The sequence below is a fragment of the Durio zibethinus genome, chromosome 25 (assembly GCF_047325235.1).
Source record: "Durio zibethinus cultivar Kanyao isolate XHJ-2024 chromosome 25, ASM4732523v1, whole genome shotgun sequence".
Lineage (NCBI taxonomy): Eukaryota > Viridiplantae > Streptophyta > Magnoliopsida > Malvales > Malvaceae > Durio > Durio zibethinus.
This window is the reverse complement of record NC_143186.1, coordinates 17,742,840-17,762,239: the sequence shown is the minus strand read 5'-3', so window position 1 is coordinate 17,762,239 and position 19,400 is coordinate 17,742,840. Positions and strand designations below refer to the sequence as shown.

General features: G+C 28.4%; 1 pseudogene; it reads left to right on the top strand.

Annotated features, from left to right (window-relative positions):
- The first annotated feature begins 12,469 nt into the window (after positions 1-12,469).
- On the top strand, positions 12,470-18,542 carry LOC111276467 ((+)-delta-cadinene synthase isozyme A-like; annotated as a pseudogene).
- Positions 18,543-19,400: the final 858 nt, after the last annotated feature.

Genomic DNA, 19,400 nt, shown 5'->3' with positions numbered 1-19,400 from the left:
AGAAATAAAAGGCAGAGAATGGAGCTGGTGCTGGCATGTCGTACACGACACCCCCTTCTACCAGGCCTTGTGCCACTTACCCAGGCACAGGGCCATAGTAGGAGCTCTATAAATAGAGCTCCTAGCTGACCTCAAACGAGGGAGGAAGAGACCTTGCAAAAAAAAAAGCTTTTTATAAAAAAATAAAAAAAATAATAAAGAAACAAAAAATGCAATCCCCAAGGTAAGGGTACCCAGTGCCAAACAAAACCTGCAAAAACAAAAAAAAAAGTCAGTTTTAGTTTATAAAAAAAAAAAGAGAGATTGAAACTTTAAACTTCGATCTACGTTGATTGGGGTTATTTTCGATGAAAAGGAGGTCGAATCTAAAGAGAAGAGGTTGAGGGGAACGTTTTGGTGTTTTTGATTTTTTTTTATCACCGACGATGGCGACCAACGACTGGTAATGGCGATGACAGCGGAGGCAAAACACCGATCGATCGGTTGGCCCTCCTACATTTTGGCTGAGAGAGAAGAAAAGAAGTTTTTTTTTTTTAAGAGATGAGAGAATGACTGAAAAAAATTGGGCCTTTTATATAAATCGCTAGAACCAAAATGACACTGTTTTTAGCCTTCAAGATCCACGCGTCAGCCCATGACCTGACCCGAGATCCGCGTACTTGACCCGATGACTTGTTTTACCTTTAGCTTCTAACTGTTCCAACTGAATCAGCCCCGAACCGTTGAATACGACCAAACCGTTGACCGATCCGGCTCATGTAAAAAAACTTTTTTTGAATTTTTTTATTTTTCTTAAATATATTTTTGTTACTTTAAATGTTATTATTAATATTTATGCATGTTAAAATGTTTAAATTTGCTAGAATAAATTTATGTTGTTTTATAATATTAATAAATAAAAATAAATAACCAAGTATATTGTTAAAATTTTTATAATTCTGTTATTTTTAAAATAAACCTAATAATATAAATTAATAAAAAGTGTAAGAAAAAGAAATTTTTATTCTACAATGAGATTCAAGGGTATTTCAAGTAGTGATACCTATGAAATCTTTAGGTGAAAAGATTTTTTTTTAAAATATTACCAGTGTATTGGAGTATTTATAAAAATTTTCTTTTTTTATTAATGAAAAATAAAATTAAATAATAAATATGAGAAAATAAGAAATTTTATCTGATGAGAGGATTCTAAAAGTATTTCGAGAAGAAATGTTTTAAGAAATCCTTAAGTAAGAAGATTTTTTTAATATTACAGTGTTTTGGAATATTTATAGAAAATCTTCAATATAATAAAAATTTCTCTTTTCTTCGAAGTTTTAAATGAAAATAATTAATAAAAATTAATAAAATTTTTAAATAAAAATAAAATATGTGCATTAACATATTATCATTTGCATTGTATGTATGGCATAGTTTTTTATGAAAAATAATTTGAGTCTCCGAAAATGAGATTCTAAGGTATTTCGAGAAATGATACCTAATAAATTTTTAGGTGAGAGAGAGTTCTTCTAATATTACCAATGTATTTTAAGAATTACTTCGATAAAAAGAGTTTTAATTTATTTTTTTCGAATAAAATTTGAATAATAAATTTTTTAATTTTAATTAAAAAATAATTTCCAATAAATGAAAAATCAATAAAATTGCTTTCCAAACACCGAAAATAAGACTATTTTTATCAAAATCAATGGATAACATATAATTAATTGGTACCGTTTCAAACGGGCATTGTGGGGATGCTAATCCTTCCCCACACGTAATCGACTCCTGGAAGAAAACTGTTTCGCAGACCGTAAAATTATCTTTTTGATAAATTTTAATAGGTAGCCAATCGCACCTAGCCAAAAAAAGATTGGTTGCAACTCTTTTTTTTTATTTTCGTTTTCAAATTCATCGGGTGGCTCCAAAACTGTTACGACATTTATTATATGTTATCTATGATTCACTACCAAGTTATTACTGATTTATATTAAATTATGCATAATTTATTATTAAGTTATCACTTGATTAACTATTATGTTATTGATGATTTCTATTAAATTATATTGATTTTTTTTAAAGTTTTCAATGATTAACTACTAAATTATCATTTATTTATTACTAATTTATCATTAAATTACTGCTAAGTTATTTATAATTTACTACTATCAATCAATTATTATTAAATTAAAACTGATTTACTATTAAATTATTACTGATTTACTATTAAGTTATCAATAATTAACTACTAAATTATCACTTATTTTTTGTTAAGTTATCCTTGATTTGGTACTATATTATTATGCATTTACAACTATATTATAATTGATTTATCATTAAGGTATGATGTATATATTATTATATTATTACAATTTACTAAAAAGTTATCAATTATTTACTACTAAATTATCATTCATTTACTATTAAGTTATCACTAATTTACTACTAAATGATTGATTATTACTACTATGTTATACTAATTACAGTTAAGTTTTTAATAATAATTATTAAGTTATTAATTATCTACTAATGTGTTATCTTTGATTTGTATATATACAAAAAGAAAGTAACCAAAATGTATGCTTAATGATGTAATTTGTAAGATAAAGAAAGAAAGAAAAAAAGTTCAAGCTTAAATGACTTGAAAAACATAAGTAAATCCTCTTAATTTGCTATAAATTAAATAAATATATACAATAAATATTAAGTTAATATTTCTAAGATATTCTTTATATTTTTTAGTTCATGGTAAAATAGTACATATTAAAATAAGCTTTATTGTTAAAATAGTACATAGTATATATTTTTTCATATATGTTAGTAAAGTAAAATTGCAAATAAAAGATTAAAAATTTTGAAATGTGATGCCACTAATGGAAGTAATAAACTTTGCCTTATGTTTCTATTTTAAGTATATAATTTTCGGTAAAAATTTTGTTATATATATGATAAAACTAATGAGAACTAATTTACTGAATAAAATTTACAAAATTTAAACAAACAACAATTTTAATATATTAAAGTCTTAATAATTACCTTTGTATTCTTTATAAAAAAAATATTTTACTAAATCAAAATATGGTATATTTTTAATGTCATTTCATTTTTATTTCCCTCATTCAAAATAACTTTTATGATATTTTGATGTCAAATAACTTTTTTATTCGAAAAGAGTAAAGAATATTTCTTATTTTTCACAAAAAATTTCTATTGATGAAGTAGTACATAGAGTATATATTTTCATATATGTTAGTATAGTACAATTGCATATAAAAGATTAAAAATTTTGAAGTGCTAATATGCCACTAATAGAGATGATAAACTTTGCCTTATGTTTTTATTTTTAAGTATATAATTTTTGGTAAAAATTTTGTTATATATATGATAAAAGTAATGAGAACTAATTTACTAAATAAAATCTATAAAAATTAAATAGACAACAATTTTAAAATATTAAATTCATAATAATTACCTTTGTATTTTTCATAAAAAAAATCTTCTATTAAATGAAAATATGTTATATTTTTAATGTTGCTTTCTTATTAACATCTTTCAAAATAACTTTTTTGATATTTTGTTGTCAATCAACTTCTCTATTTGAGAAGAGTAAAGAATATTTCGTATTCTCTATAAAATATTTTTTCTACTAAACAAAAAGATGATATATTTTTAATTATTGGTTCATTCTTATTACTATCATTCAAATTGACTTTTTGGACATTTTGATGCCAATTAACTTCTCTATTTTGGAAAGAGCTAAAAATATTATAAAGGGCCATAACATTTCAAATAATATTTAACTCTATATTGTTTTCATGAATAAGCTTGAACTATGATATGATCTCTTTTAAATGAAATGTTTAAAATGTTTCTCTCAACTCATGTAGCCAACTTGATTAACAAATGAATGATTATAAACTCGTTGATCTAAATTAACATTTTTACAATATGAATTTCAAAATTTTCAAAAAAAAATCTTTTAATATTTGCAAAACTTGGATGTAAGGATTTTTTTTCTAAAATTATCATTACTATCTCCATAACTTTTATACTTAAATTTTCATTGTATTATATTCTTATTCTATTTTGAAATTTATTATCGGTGTCATAAAAATATAGTTAAAATAACATAGATTAATCAATTCAATACTTGAAACAATTCAAAACTCAAATCAAGTATAAATAAATTTTTTATTCATTTTAAATTTTACTTTAATTAAAAATAATATAATATATAATTATAAAAATAAACTAACTTGATTCGATTTCAATTTTAAAAAAAGTTAACAACTTAATAGTTATTCAAAATTCGAAATGATTTAACATAACCAAAATCCAAATTGAAATAGTAACTTAATTAAAATCCAATATTAGTTATCATCTTTTGTAACAATTTAAAAGTTTTGTATTTAAGCTTTTTTTCCCTTTATCTTTAATGTTTTTATTGTCTTTATGGTTGATTAATTAATTAATTTTAACAGTATTTCTAAACTAAAATTACAATTATAAGTAATTGAGTATAATTTTTTTATTTGAATTTAGGACATTTGAACCCAACTTTTTAAACAATGAGAAGTGTCATAACGTCTAGATCCGGGATCTATCGCTAGACATTGACTTAAGGGAGTCGCCACCAATCTTTTTTATCTAGGTGTGATTGGCCACCTAAAGAATCTGTCCTTTCAGGGAACACCTAAGTTTAAGGGCCCCTAAAAGAATAGGTTCAGGTCTACAAACCAGAACAGGATTCGGGAGTTCGGTTAGTGTGAGGAAGGTTATAACATCCTCACAATGCCCATCAAAAGATTGTATCAGTTGAAATTTGTGTTATCCAATCAGCCTTAAAATTTTACCAAGTAATTAATTATTGGAAATTTTTCTCAATTTACTCTAATACTTTTAGCAGAAAATTAAGAAAATTCCCTCACCTCAAGAGTATGCAAGAAAAACTACTGTTTTACTTGCAGAGGCTCCGTCGTCGGATTAATTAAGGAAAAATGAAAATCGAAATCAAAATAGAAAGGAAGGAAACGATTGAATTTATTTCTAAGGAAAATTGATACTTTCAACTTTTCCCTAAAAATATTTTTTGGAAATTTTGATTTTCAAGGAAAATTGATACTTTCAACTTAAATTGATACTTTCAACTTTTCCCCAAAAATATTTTTTTGAAAATTTATTTCTAAGGAAAATTGATACTTTCAACTTTTCCCTAAAAATATTTTTTTGGAAATTTTGATTTTCAAGGAAAATTGATACTTTCAACTTTTCCCCAAAAATATTTTTTTGGAAATTTATTTCTAAGGAAAATTGATACTTTCAACTTTTCCTCAAAAATCCCTTTTTTGAAAATTTATTTTTAAGGAAAATTGATACTTTCAATTTTTCCCCAAAAATATTTTTTTGGAAATTTATTTCTAAGGAAAATTGATACTTTCAACTTTTCCTCAAAAATATTTTTTTTTGGAATTTTTTATTTTTATTTAAAGAAAATAGAATAATAAAAAAAGTGAAAATAAATAAAAAAATAAAATAAAATAAAGAAAAGTAAAACAAAAATAAAAATAAGATAAAAAAAATTAAATAAATCTAATCTAATAAATAAAAAAATAGAAAAAAAACAAATAAACAAATAAATGAAAAAAAAAAAAACATGGAGCGGCTCGGATCGCGGTTCGGCTCGGCTCAAGGAAGAGAAAACGGCTCGAGGGGCGGCTTGGGAAGCTCGGCTCGGCTCGGCTTGGCTCGGAGGGGGGGTGGCACGCGCGGATCGACGCTCGGGTCGGGTCGGGTTTCGGCAAAACGCGCAGATCCTCTGGTTACTTAAGGCCAAAACGACGTCGTTTTAAGCGGGTATAAAATGCACTTCCCTCTGTTTTTCGGCAGAACCTTTCTCCTCTCTCTCTCTCTTCTTCCTTTTTCCTCTCCCTTCTCTCTAAAAAACTGAAGAACACCGGTGAAATTTTCGTCGGATTCTGGAAAAAGTCGTCGAAATTTGGAAATTTCACCGAAAGTTGGCCGGAAGATCACCGGTTTCTGGGATTCTTCGAGCGAAAACTAGATTGGTCGTCGAAAACTTCAAGGTTGGCCGGAATTTTCACAGGAAAATTCAAACTTCGTCGAAATTTTCGTCGGAATCTGGAAATTTCCCAGAAATTTCCAGAAAATTTTCTCGCCAAAAATTTCTAAAAAATTATTTCCGATCTCTACAGCTATCCTAACTCTTCTCAACCTTCATTAGCCTTCGAAAACTCTTCTATACACCTCTTTTCTCTCAAATTCAGTAGCTTTGTTCACTGTTTTCTTTTTTTGTTTTTCATCTGTTCGAGGAGGCCCTTTTATAGGGATTGATCAGGAGTTCCTGATCAATCCCAATTCTTCCTTGGACGAAGATTCAATCTTTGAATCCAATTGGACTCTTTTGATTGAATCCCCACTCTAGCAGGATTCTTCAACATTTAATTTTAGCCATCAAAAATAAAAATCAAATAAATATAAAAAATAATAGATAATTAGAACAGATAAATCGAAAAAAAAACAGATATATTATAGGATAAATAAAAAAATAATAGATATATAATTAGATAAATAAAAATACAAAAATAAATAAAATATAAAAATAATAATAATAATAATAAATATATAACTATATAAATAATATACATATAAATCTATTCTAAATAAAAAAATAAATAAATACAGATATACATATATTAATAATAAATATAAAAATACATAAAATACAAAAGAAAAGAAAAAAAGAAAAAAAATAATAATACCGGATTGAATTGGGCCTAACCCATTTGGGCCAAGCCCAATTGATCTGGGCCTGGACCCAATTGGGTGTCTACAAGAAGTGTAGACACCCTAATTGATCCGAGCCCAAGCCCATTGGGCCTGGTTAATTAGGGTTCAAATGGTTAAGCGCAAGTATATTTTGTGTTTTTCATTTTTCATTTACTTATTTATTTATTTATTTTTCCTTTTTTTGAGGTTTATTTATTATTTTATTTTGATTGTTTATCTTTTATTTTATTTTATTTTTTATTTGATTTATCCTTAGATTTTTAGGTGATAATGGTGATAATAAAGAATAATAATAAAAAATAGAATGGATAACAATTCTACCATTGGCAGAATCCTGGTAGGCTTTAGTTTCTGTGGGATAAGTTTAATGATGGACTTAGAATTGATCAGAAACCCTTATGATCATAGACTATAAATACCCATGCAGAGAACATAGAATGACACACACAGAAAGAAAACGGAGAGAAAATAGAACGCAGAAGTGGGGAAAAATGTTTAAGAAGGGCTACGAGGATCCCGATATTTTTAGAATTTTTTTTAGAATTTTTGGGCATTTTTTTTTGGGAAATTTTTGGAAATTCTAGATTTCAGTTGAATTTTTCGGTGACTTTTTCGATCAGTTACCTAGTTTCTAGCATAACATCTCCAGAAAACCATTAAACTTTTCGATCTCATATTCCGATCAAATTTTTTAGAATTCGATGAAATTCAATCAGTGTTCTTGGAGTTTCTAAAGAGAGGGGAGAGAAAAGAAAGGGAAGAGAGAGAAGGGAAAATGGTGATCTGAGGTAGAAAGCTTGAACTTTATCTTTTATAGTAGTTCTAAAATGACGTCGTTTTGGCATCTTAATTCAGCCTAAGATCTGCGCGTTTTGCCAGCAGGTGGCCTGACCTGTTTCAACCTGCTCCACAGCCAATCCTTGTAGTCGAGTTGAGCCAAGCTGATTTTCTCAAGTCGAGCCTTCGAGCCATTTTTTGTGTTTCGAGCCGAGCTGTGCCAACCTTCCAGCCGAGCTGATTTTTTTTTTGGTATTTTCCTTTGTATTTTTTTTATTTTTTTATGTGTTTGTTTATTTTTAAGAGTATTTTTGCATGAATAAATTTAAAAATATATAAAATAAAAATTTCAAAAAAAAATATTTTTGAGGAAAAGTTGAAAGTATCAATTTTCCTTGAAAATAAAATTTCTAAAAACTATTTTTAGGAAAAGTTGAAAGTATCAATTTTTCTTGAAAATAAAATTTCTTAAAAACATTTTTAAGAAAAGTTAAAAGTATCAATTTTTCTTAGAAATAAATTTTCTAAAATAAAAATTTCCAAAGCAATTTGAGGAAAAGTTGAAAGTATCAATTTTTCTTAAAATTAAAATTTCAGAAAAAAAGCATTTTGAGAAAAAGTTGGAAGTACCAATTTTTCTTAAAAAATAAAAATTATCAAGAAAAACATTTTTTAGGAAAAGTTGAAAGTATCAATTTTTCTTAAAATAAAAATCTACAAATGCTTTAAGGAAAAATTGAAAGTATCAAATTTCCTTATATAAAAGCAATAAATTTTTTTTTTTTATAAAACGAAAAGAAAAGGATTTATATCAAAAGTCGAATCATTATTCCTCTTTTTTATTTTATTTTATTTTTTTATTTCTTTCTTTTTTTGAAATTTTTTAATGTTAGATAATCCAACGATGGAGCCTCTACAAGTAGAATAGTAGTTTTCTTGCATACTCTTGAGGTAACAAAATTTTCTTAATTTTGTACCAAAAGTATTGGAGTCAATTAAAGAAATTTTCAATAATTAAATAATCGATAAAATTTTTAAAGCTTAATGAATAACATGAAATTAAGCTGGTACCATCTTTTGATAGGCATTGTGAGGGTGCTATAACCTTTCTCACACATAACCGTACTTTGAACCTAGTTCTGGTTTCGCAGATATTGAATCTTCCTTTTAAAGATACCTAAGTCAAACTTAGGATTTTTCTTTAAGGGATGGATTCAATCAGGTGCCCAATCGCACCTAAATAAAAAAGATTGGTGGTGACTCCTTAAAGTCAATGTCTAGCGATAGATCGCCAGATCTAGACGTTATGACAAGAAGCATATACCAATTATTAAGTTAAATTTGCTTATGTGCATAAATGAATAATTGAGTACGCTGTGAATAAAAGTAAATAATAAAACTTGACTCAACCTAATTGGTCGCTCATCCTAAATCTAAAACCCAGCTCGAAATTATCAGAAATCAAAATTAAAAATGATTGAAATATAACTACACAATTAAATAATGATTTATGAAATGAATTTTGCTAATGAATGCCTTTAAATCACTTTTAAGTTTAGTTAAATTGTCATTTATAATAATTTTTTATTTTAGATGTAAAGTGATATTTTATAAATTTTAGTTCTTTTAAACAAATATTATCTAATATAATAACCTTAAAATTTTTTATACAATAATAAATATTCTTGAACTGATATATAAAAGAAAAAATGAACGAGTATATAATGTTTCTTCAAATAAAAGAGTTCTATATTAATCCTAAAGAAATTTAAAATCAACATTTTTATATTTTTCATTGAAACATCATATGTCACTAACCTTCTTTGTCATATGAAGAAAATAGAGTTACGCATAATTAATCAATCTTTCATCTCATTTTTCTATTATCTTCCATTGGTGTTTCCATTAACTGAATATAATTGTACGTTCTATCAATTAAAAGTTTAAATAATTCAAAAAAATTTATTACACATAAATTTTTATTCTATAAAATATTAAAATACATAATTTTAAAAAAAATTAAAATAAACTCCTAACCTTGGTACTTGTCATGTTTTCTTAAGGAAATTCCAATTCTAAGAATAACAAATTTGTTATATAATACCTAACTAATTTATAATAATTTCATTTTCAATATTAGTTAACAACATAAATTTTCATGAACAAATGTAACTTTGACATAAATATATTCAAAAGATAGTTCCAAATTAATTTTATCACACCTTTAAAGAAATCACAAAAAATAATTAATTTTACTTCACTTAATAATATTTTACTTAGAATCATTCATGTTAGGTGATTTAATTATCTAAATGACAAAAAAGCGAGCAATTTGATACAATTAAAAAGATTAAATAATCTTGAGATATAAATTAATCATATATATAAATATTAAGATAAAAAGTTAAGAGAAAATTAAATCAATTATTGTTTCAATTAATGTGAACAATTTTTATGATAATTCTACTGTTAATTCCACCACCTCCTAAATTATATGATTCTACAAGCGAAAAATTCAATTAAAGTATTCAATGAATTATATAGTAGTAATTGTTGGTGGAAGGGATGTAATTTATTTGTATTTGATTTGATATTAGTTTTTGTTCATAAAAATAACTATTATAAAATTATAGATGAAAAAAATATAAAAGAGAAATTAATTATAGAGGTCTGACTAAATTATAAAAATATATCAAAGAATTATTTCAAGGAACTCAAAAGATTAATTATGTTATTAATAATTAAATGATCAACTCATAAAAGATATAAATAATAAAATCATTAACATACATATATAGTTAAAATATTAAAACAAAAGATTGAAAGACAAAAAATACAAAATATATATGCTTCAATGACTTAATTATGGTTATCTTTAATGAATTTATTCATCTAAATAAACTACATAGACAATTGTTTTTTCACAAACTCCATATAATTGTTTTATTTGTATGTACATTAAGTTTTGATCTTGTTCTATTTATATGTTCATTTGATGCGAAAAATTATTTTACTTATAAAAAAAAGGTGTCTAACAATAATAAAAAAAAGTCATTTAAATTAAAAATTTATAAAAAAAAAAAAATTACTAATGATATTTTAGTCAATCATTTTTAATATTTTTAAAATTAAAATTTTATTAAGGGTATTTTAGTCAATCATTTTTAGTACTTTTTTAGTCTTATTAAAAAAAAATCTAATAATAAAAAATTCATTTAAATTAAAATTTATAAGAATATTTTCCAAGTATATTTTAACTAATCACTTTTAATACTTTTGGAATTAAAATGCTAAAATTTTAAATAGTTTAATTTCATGTAAACTTTATGTTTAATTTTAATTGATTTAAATTTAATTTAAATAAATTACTAAAAGTTATATATTTAAGGATAAATTTATTAATTTAAAAATCTATAAAGATATTTAAGTCAATCACTATTAATACTTTTGAAATTTAAACTTTTATATATAAATGATATACAAAAAATGATAAAAATAAATTATATATTAAATTTGACGACATACATTATCGTGAAAGAAACTTAATAATAGATGAAATTTTAAAAAAATAATAATAAATCGGCTTTGGTCTCCCTTAACAGCTAATGATTCCAAGTGATTTCAATAGATGTAATTCACATGCTAATGGATTCCACACACTAACCTAGAAAAGAAAATGAAAATCCTTTATTTTCATGGAAATAGATTGAATGAAGTCCACCCACTAGCTTCTCGGTGCAATTACATCCACAGTCATGCTAGTTGTTCCGTCAATTTTATTTTTAATTTTTTGTATTTTTTAACTTAGCATATAATTTTTTTTTCTCAGCCTTTCATTTTATTAATGCAAATTAGCAGCACATAACGGACTCGCAGCTTAAGTAAGATCTGTAGTCGTATTCACCTGATACATTACTGCAATCTAAATACATCCCCTACCCCTACAATATCTTTGCAATTATATATCCAAATAAAATTGTTAAATCCGTCGCAATTATACATATATATATATTATAAGTTAATAAAAAATCTTAAATGCATGACTGTTGGCATACATATACACTTATTATTGAGTAAAATGTTTGAATTTTTTAATATTTATATCAATATATGTTAGTATTTTAAATACTATATATATAAAGTGGTATTCCAGTTTTTTGTTATCTTCTGCATCGAGGAATGCTCAAATGCTTCAACAACTTGCCACTGTTGTTCCCTAAGAAATTTCAACAATTTGTACATCAACACTTGGTCACATAGACTGCTAATGCATTGAAGACTTAAATTCTGTCAAAGTAAAAAAAAATACATAAAAGAAAAAATTGTTCCACATTTCTGAATACTGCTTAATAATGTTTTGCAGGCATCAACTTTGAAGAATAAAGTATAAACAAACAAAAGAATCAAAAGGACTTTTCTCTCTATTTGCATTCCTCCTTCAATGGACCCTACATCAATTCGTTTTTATTGTCATAGTTTCTTCAATTTAAGTGTGTCTTTTTTGACCTCAATGAGCAATTTTGTACCTATAAATACATGCTGCAATTGCACTCTTAGCCTCACACAAATCTGTGTTAACAGAAGAGTAGCAAAGGCAACAAACTAAATATGATACATGGGGTATATGAGTATATATTTATTTGGGTTGAAAATATTTCATAGAACAAGAAAAAATTAAAAAAGTTTTATGGATATTATTTGTTGAGTGTTGATTGATTTATTTTTATGTAATTTTTTACAACTAGTAGATATTTTTCTCATCCATGAACGTAAGTTAGTTGAGTTGAATCATGTTAAATTATTGTCTCTTATGTTTTTAATCGATCGTTTGATTTTACTTTCGTTAGCTTGATTGATTGAAAGCTTTTTACCTAATAAGTAGCATCAAAGTTGTTGATTTCCTAACATGTTAGAACTTTACTAAGTTTCCTATACGACGGTGCATGGGAAAGATATACTTGATGCAATATCTTTCACCACCGCTAACCTAAATCTTGTAGCAGCAACTTTAGACTATCCTTTGTCAGAACAGGTTGCTCAAACCTTAAATTAGTCAACCCGAAGAGACTTACCAAATCCTGAACTTTACTAGGCTTCCTATATGAGGGTGCATGGGGAAGATATGCTTGATGATGCGATTTCTTTCAGCAGCAACTTTAGACTATCCTTTGTCAGAACAGGTTGCTCAAGCCTTAAAGCAGTCAATCCGAAGAGGCTTGCCAAGGATAGAGGCTACGCACTACCTTTCCATATACCAAGATCTTAAATCTCATAATAAGGCACTGCTGGAGTTTGCAAAGATAGATTTCAATTAGTTACAACTTTTGCACAGGAAAGAGCTAAGTGAGATCTGCAGGCAAGTGTTCAAATCTTTTTCGCTTCATTTCTCTTACAATTTATATATATATATATATATATGAGATTGTGAGGACTTAAATTTTGACTGTTTGACATTTTTCTTACAAATTAAATCCTGAAAATTACTTAGTGCTAATTGGGGTATGATGATTTTTAGGTGGCGGAAAGATTTAGACTTTACAAGAAAGCTAACATTTGCAAGAGATAAAGTGGTTGAAAGTTATTTTTGGATTATTTGGGTATACTTTGAGCCTTAATACTCTCTTAGTAGAAAGATGTCGACAAAAGCAATAGCCATGTCATCTATCATTGACAATACATGTGGAGATCCACACCCAACTTGAGGGTATTTGTTAAACATTTAACTTAAAATCAATTGACAATAAATGGATATTAAAATTTTATTAAGTAAGGAATAACTCACTTTAATAAACCCCAATAAATCCCCATCATGTGTAGGCAAAGATAAAATAAGTCTATCACGTGACAAATTTGGAAAGAGCAATAGAAAAGTTTTTTGGCTTTAATATCATATTAAACATTTAACTTAAAACTAATTAACAATAAATGAAGGGGCTCAACTTGAATATAAAACTACATGATATTAAAAATTTATTCGATTTGGATAACTCACTTTAACATTATTGTTTACTTTGACTTGAGAATCTCATGATTTTATCTCACAAAAGATATCTCATAAGTATAAGATTAAGTCTCTACTTATATATCATAGTAAATCCTCAGAATCTCTCGATATGAGATTGGGGTGTCACAATACATATGATTCATATGCAACATATGATGAGTTCATTCCCTATATAGATGCAAGCAAGAGGATAGATTTGTTGAATATAAATTAACATTCATTTTCAACTTTTTGTATGATCAATTGATCGAATATTAAATGTATAACCTTGAAATTGTGTTTCAGGTGTGATATTAAATGCATGTATCAGGTCCCAGATTACATGAAAATAAGCTATAAGGCTCTATTAGATGTTTATGAAGAAATGGAACAACTTTTGGCAGAGCATGGGAGACAATACCGGGTCGTGTATGCAAGAAAGGCAGTATGTAACAGTACTGAACATCAATATCACAAAAAAAAAAAAAAGCTTATCAATATCATTTAGTCGAATCATAATACCTACAACTCTTTTTCCTGTCCTTGGGTTATAATCTCTTTTGTATAAAATAAAAATCACCATATAATCATTCACATTTGTTTTGAGCCAATATGATCGTCGACAAATTAATACCCAATTTGCTTTGACCATAAACATATAAATACGAAATTTCATTAACTATAGTTGTTGGATTTTGGCGCCCACGTGCCAGATGATACGACTTGCTCAAGCTTACCTTCTGGAGGCCAAATGGACTCATCTAAACTACAAACCAACATTCGAGGAGTTTAGGGCTAATGCATTGCCAACCTCTGGCTATGCCACGCTTGCTATCATAGCTTTCGTGGGCATGGGAGATGTTATAACTCGAGAGACCTCTGAAAGGGCAGCCATTGACCCTAAGATCATCAAAGCTTCCATAATCATTTTCAGGTTCATGGATGATGTTGCTGAACACAAGGTATACCATACACTATAAGTCTATAATCAAAACAAATTGCTCCCTAATTTGCAAAATCAATGTCTTCCTACAAATTGTTAATAACGAATCAAACAATAATTTTATCCTGATTTAAAACAAATAAAAGGATTAATCTTTACATGAGCAACAGCTCAAAGTTTTAGATCTAAATTGAACAATTAACCTATTTTTTTACGGCTGCAGTTCAACCACAGGAGAGAGGACGATTGGTCAGCCATCGAGTGTTACATGGAACTATACGGTGAATCGTCAGAAGAGGCATACGCTGAGCTTAACAAGCATACTGAGAGTTCCTGGAAGGATATGAATCAAGAGTTCCTGAAACCAACCGAAATGCCAGTAGCAGATCTGAATAGTAGTCTCAACCTGGCAAGGGTGTTGGATGTACTTTACAGAGAGGGAGATGGTTATGTTGGGCTAAAAGCCTCCAATCCAATCACACTAGCGGAAGCAAAATCAAACAATAAATCAAACACACAAGAGACAACAATTTAACGTGGTTCTGTCCAACTGACCTACATCCACGGATGAGAAACAAGATCCACTAGTTGTAGAGAATTACAAACATACATCATATCATCAACCTCACTCAACAATCAATACTCATAAGACACTCTCAATCTTCTCTAGTCCTATAGAGTATTCTCAACCCAAATAAACATAAACCCAAATCCTTGTGTACCCTTTCAACATAACCAAACACATACCCATATGCTCCCATACATCATACCTATGTGGACCCTCTCAATCTCTTTTAGTCCACTCACAAACAAACATACACACCCATAAGACGTAGAGCCCCAATACTCCTATGAGGTGTCTATCCCACAAAACCCTACAACTCTCTTACATCTTTTTCTCATACCTAACCCTGTAGAGACTTCACCTATTTATAACCATACAAACTTGCCCATTAAGAATCCCTCTCCTCTTAGAATTCTTCTCCTGTAAGTCAAACTTGCCTATTAAAAATCCCTTTCCTTTTAGAATTCTTCTCTTGCAAGTCAAACTTACCTATTAAGAATCCTCTTTCTCTTAGAATTTTTCTTTTGCAAGTCTTCTTGTCCATCAAGCAATATCTGACAAATCCCAAACAAATCTCTAACAAATCCCAAACAAATCTCTTATGGGATTTGAGTCATTATTCCCAACAATCTCCACCTTGACTCAAATTTCATCAATCATCTGTCTTCATGCTAGACATGCTTGGCTCCACCTACAATGGAAGTCTCACAATCATCTTCTCTTCTCTTGTGTCTTCACGCTTCATACAAACCAATCATCAATCTTCAAAACTTGAACTCGAACTCTTCTCTCGAATCGAGCTCTTCTGAACTTGCTTCTTTCCATGTCTCAAATCATGCACTTCCCAAACCTCGAACTGTCAACTCTTCCCATGTCTCGAACCATCGGCTCTTCCCACATCTTGAATCTTCAACTCTTCTCACGTTTCGAACCTTCAGCTCTGATATCACTTGTTAGAGAACACCACAGCTCTGATACCATTTGTTGGGCTAAAAGCCTCCAATCCAATCACACCAGCGGAAGCAAAATCAAACAATAAATCAAACACACAAGAGACAACAATTTAACGTGATTCTGTCCAACTGACCTACATCAACGGATGAGAAACAAGATCCACTAGTTGTAGAGAATTACAAACATACATCATATCATCAACCTCACTCAACAATCAATACTCATAAGACACTCTCAATCTCCTCTAGTCCTATAGAGTATTCTCAACCCAAACAAACATAAACTCAAATCCTTGTGTACCCTTTCAACATAACCAAACACATACCCATATGCTCCCATACATCATACCTATGTGGACCCTCTCAATCTCTTTTAGTCCACTCACAAACAAACATACACACCCATAAGACGTAGAGCCCCAATACTCCTATGAGGTGTCATCCCACAAAATCCTACAACTCTCTTACATCTTTTTCTCATACCTAACCCTGTAGAGACTTCACCTATTTATAACCATACAAACTTGCCCATTAAGAATCCCTCTCCTCTTAGAATTCTTCTCCTGTAAGTCAAACTTGCCTATTAAAAATCCCTTTCCTTTTAGAATTCTTCTCTTGCAAGTCAAACTTACCTATTAAGAATCCTCTTTCTCTTAGAATTTTTCTTTTGCAAGTCTTCTTGTCCATCAAGCAATATCTGACAAATCCCAAACAAATCTCTAACAAATCCCAAACAAATCTCTTATGGGATTTGAGTCATTATTCCCAACAATCTCCACCTTGACTCAAATTTCATCAATCATCTGTCTTCATGCTAGACATGCTTGGCTCCACCTACAATGGAAGTCTCACAATCATCTTCTCTTCTCTTGTGTCTTCACGCTTCATACAAACCAATCATCAATCTTCAAAACTTGAACTCGAACTCTTCTCTCGAATCGAGCTCTTCTGAACTTGCTTCTTTCCATGTCTCAAATCATGCACTTCCCAAACCTCGAACTGTCAACTCTTCCCATGTCTCGAACCATCGGCTCTTCCCACATCTTGAATCTTCAACTCTTCTCACGTTTCGAACCTTCAGCTCTGATATCACTTGTTAGAGAACACCACAGCTCTGATACCATTTGTTGGGCTAAAAGCCTCCAATCCAATCACACCAGCGGAAGCAAAATCAAACAATAAATCAAACACACAAGAGACAACAATTTAACGTGGTTCTGTCCAACTGACCTACATCCATGGATGAGAAACAAGATCCACTAGTTGTAGAGAATTACAAACATACATCATATCATCAACCTCACTCAATAATCAATACTCATAAGACACTCTCAATCTCCTCTAGTCCTATAGAGTATTCTCAACCCAAACAAACATAAACCCAAATCCTTGTGTACCCTTTTAACATAACCAAACACATACCCATATGCTCCCATACATCATACCTATGTGGACCCTCTCAATCTCTTTTAGTCCACTCACAAACAAACATACACACCCATAAGACGTAGAGCCCCAATACTCCTATGAGGTGTCTATCCCACAAAATCCTACAATTCTCTTACATCTTTTTCTCATACCTAACCCTGTAGAGACTTCACCTATTTATAACCATACAAACTTGCCCATTAAGAATCCCTCTCCTCTTAAAATTCTTCTCCTGTAAGTCAAACTTGCCTATTAAAAATCCTTTTCCTTTTAGAATTCTTCTCTTGCAAGTCAAACTTACCTATTAAGAATCCTCTTTCTCTTAGAATTCTTCTTTTGCAAGTCTTCTTGTCCATCAAGCAATATCTGACAAATCCCAAACAAATCTCTAACAAATCCCAAACAAATCTCAAACAAATCTCTTATGAGATTTGAGTCATTATTCCCAACAGATTACACACATGTTGGGAAAGCTGCTAAAGGTGGGATCACTTCATTGCTGATTGATCCAGTCCCACTTTGAATTACCTCTTTGGAGCTGATTCCTATGGAATAAAATAATAAGTTTGAACCTAAAGGATGGGATTTTCTCATCTCCAAAAATTAGCTCAAGAGATGAGATTTTCTTTCATATTTATAAATGACCATCAGTCCCTTTCACAACCGATTTAAGATAACCCTCCTCCTTCATACATAAAACTGTAGGAGAGAGTTTTTATGTCTGACTCAATGAAAGATATTGATAATCAGGGTTTGATACCATTAATAAGTGATGTTATGCCTTCTCAATCCTGAAAGCTCATAAGAAGTGAGATTTTTTTTCATCCTTATAAAGTGATCACCAGTTTTTTTCACAACTGATATAAGATAACTTCAACACCAATACAGTAAATTAACATAATAATAAAAAAAAAAAAAAAGATAAAGGCAAAGCAAATTACAACCAAAATACAAAAGAAAGAAATTATGAAACATATCTAGAGCCAGATGGAAAAGATTTCATCTGTCCATGTCCATTTTCGCTAAAGAATCCCAATGGCAGTTTTAATAGTCAAGATCTCATTTACATTCAAATCATGTCACCGACATGATCATATAATTATTGGTTTAATTGTAATATCTCATTATGAATTAATTGAATTATTTTATAAATATATACCATGTGAGAAAATAAAAAAGCTTAGGATATAATCCATGAAGTAAATAACATGACTATTTTTAAAAATACATATACGAAAAATGATAAAAAAACTATATATTAAATTTGATGATATATATATTATCGCAAAAGAAGCTTATTAATAGATGAAATTTAAAAAGAAAAAATTAAATCGGCTTAGATCTCCCTTAACAGCTAATGATGCCAAGTGATTTCAATAGATATAGTTCACATACTAATGAAATCCACCCACTAACCTAGAAAAGAAAATGAAAATCCTTTATTTTTATGGAAATAGATTTAATGAAGTCCACCCACTACCTTCTTGGCGCAATTATATCCATAGTCATGCTAATTGTTCTATCAATTTATTTTATTTTACTTTTAACTTAGCATATAATTATTACATAAATTTAAAGATGGAGATACTGAACCATAAATAAATTAACTAATTCATAAACCGACAATCATATACTTTATCGTCCCGTTATTTTTGTATATCTTTTTTTTTATGTTTCAAAACTATATTTTTTTTAACATTTAAAATTCTTTTTATATTTTAAAATTATTTTTTACTTTTTAATATAAAAATCATGAAACTTTAATTTTATAACAAAATTTTAAATTTAATAGTAAATTCATTAAAGTTAAAACTTTTTTAACCTTGTGAAAATCAATAACATTCAAATAATTTAGGATGAAAAGAGTATATATATATATATATATATATATATTCAAAAAATATAAATATTTCAAGCAAAATTAATAAAAAAAAATTAGTATTTTCTACATCCAAATGTTGGTAA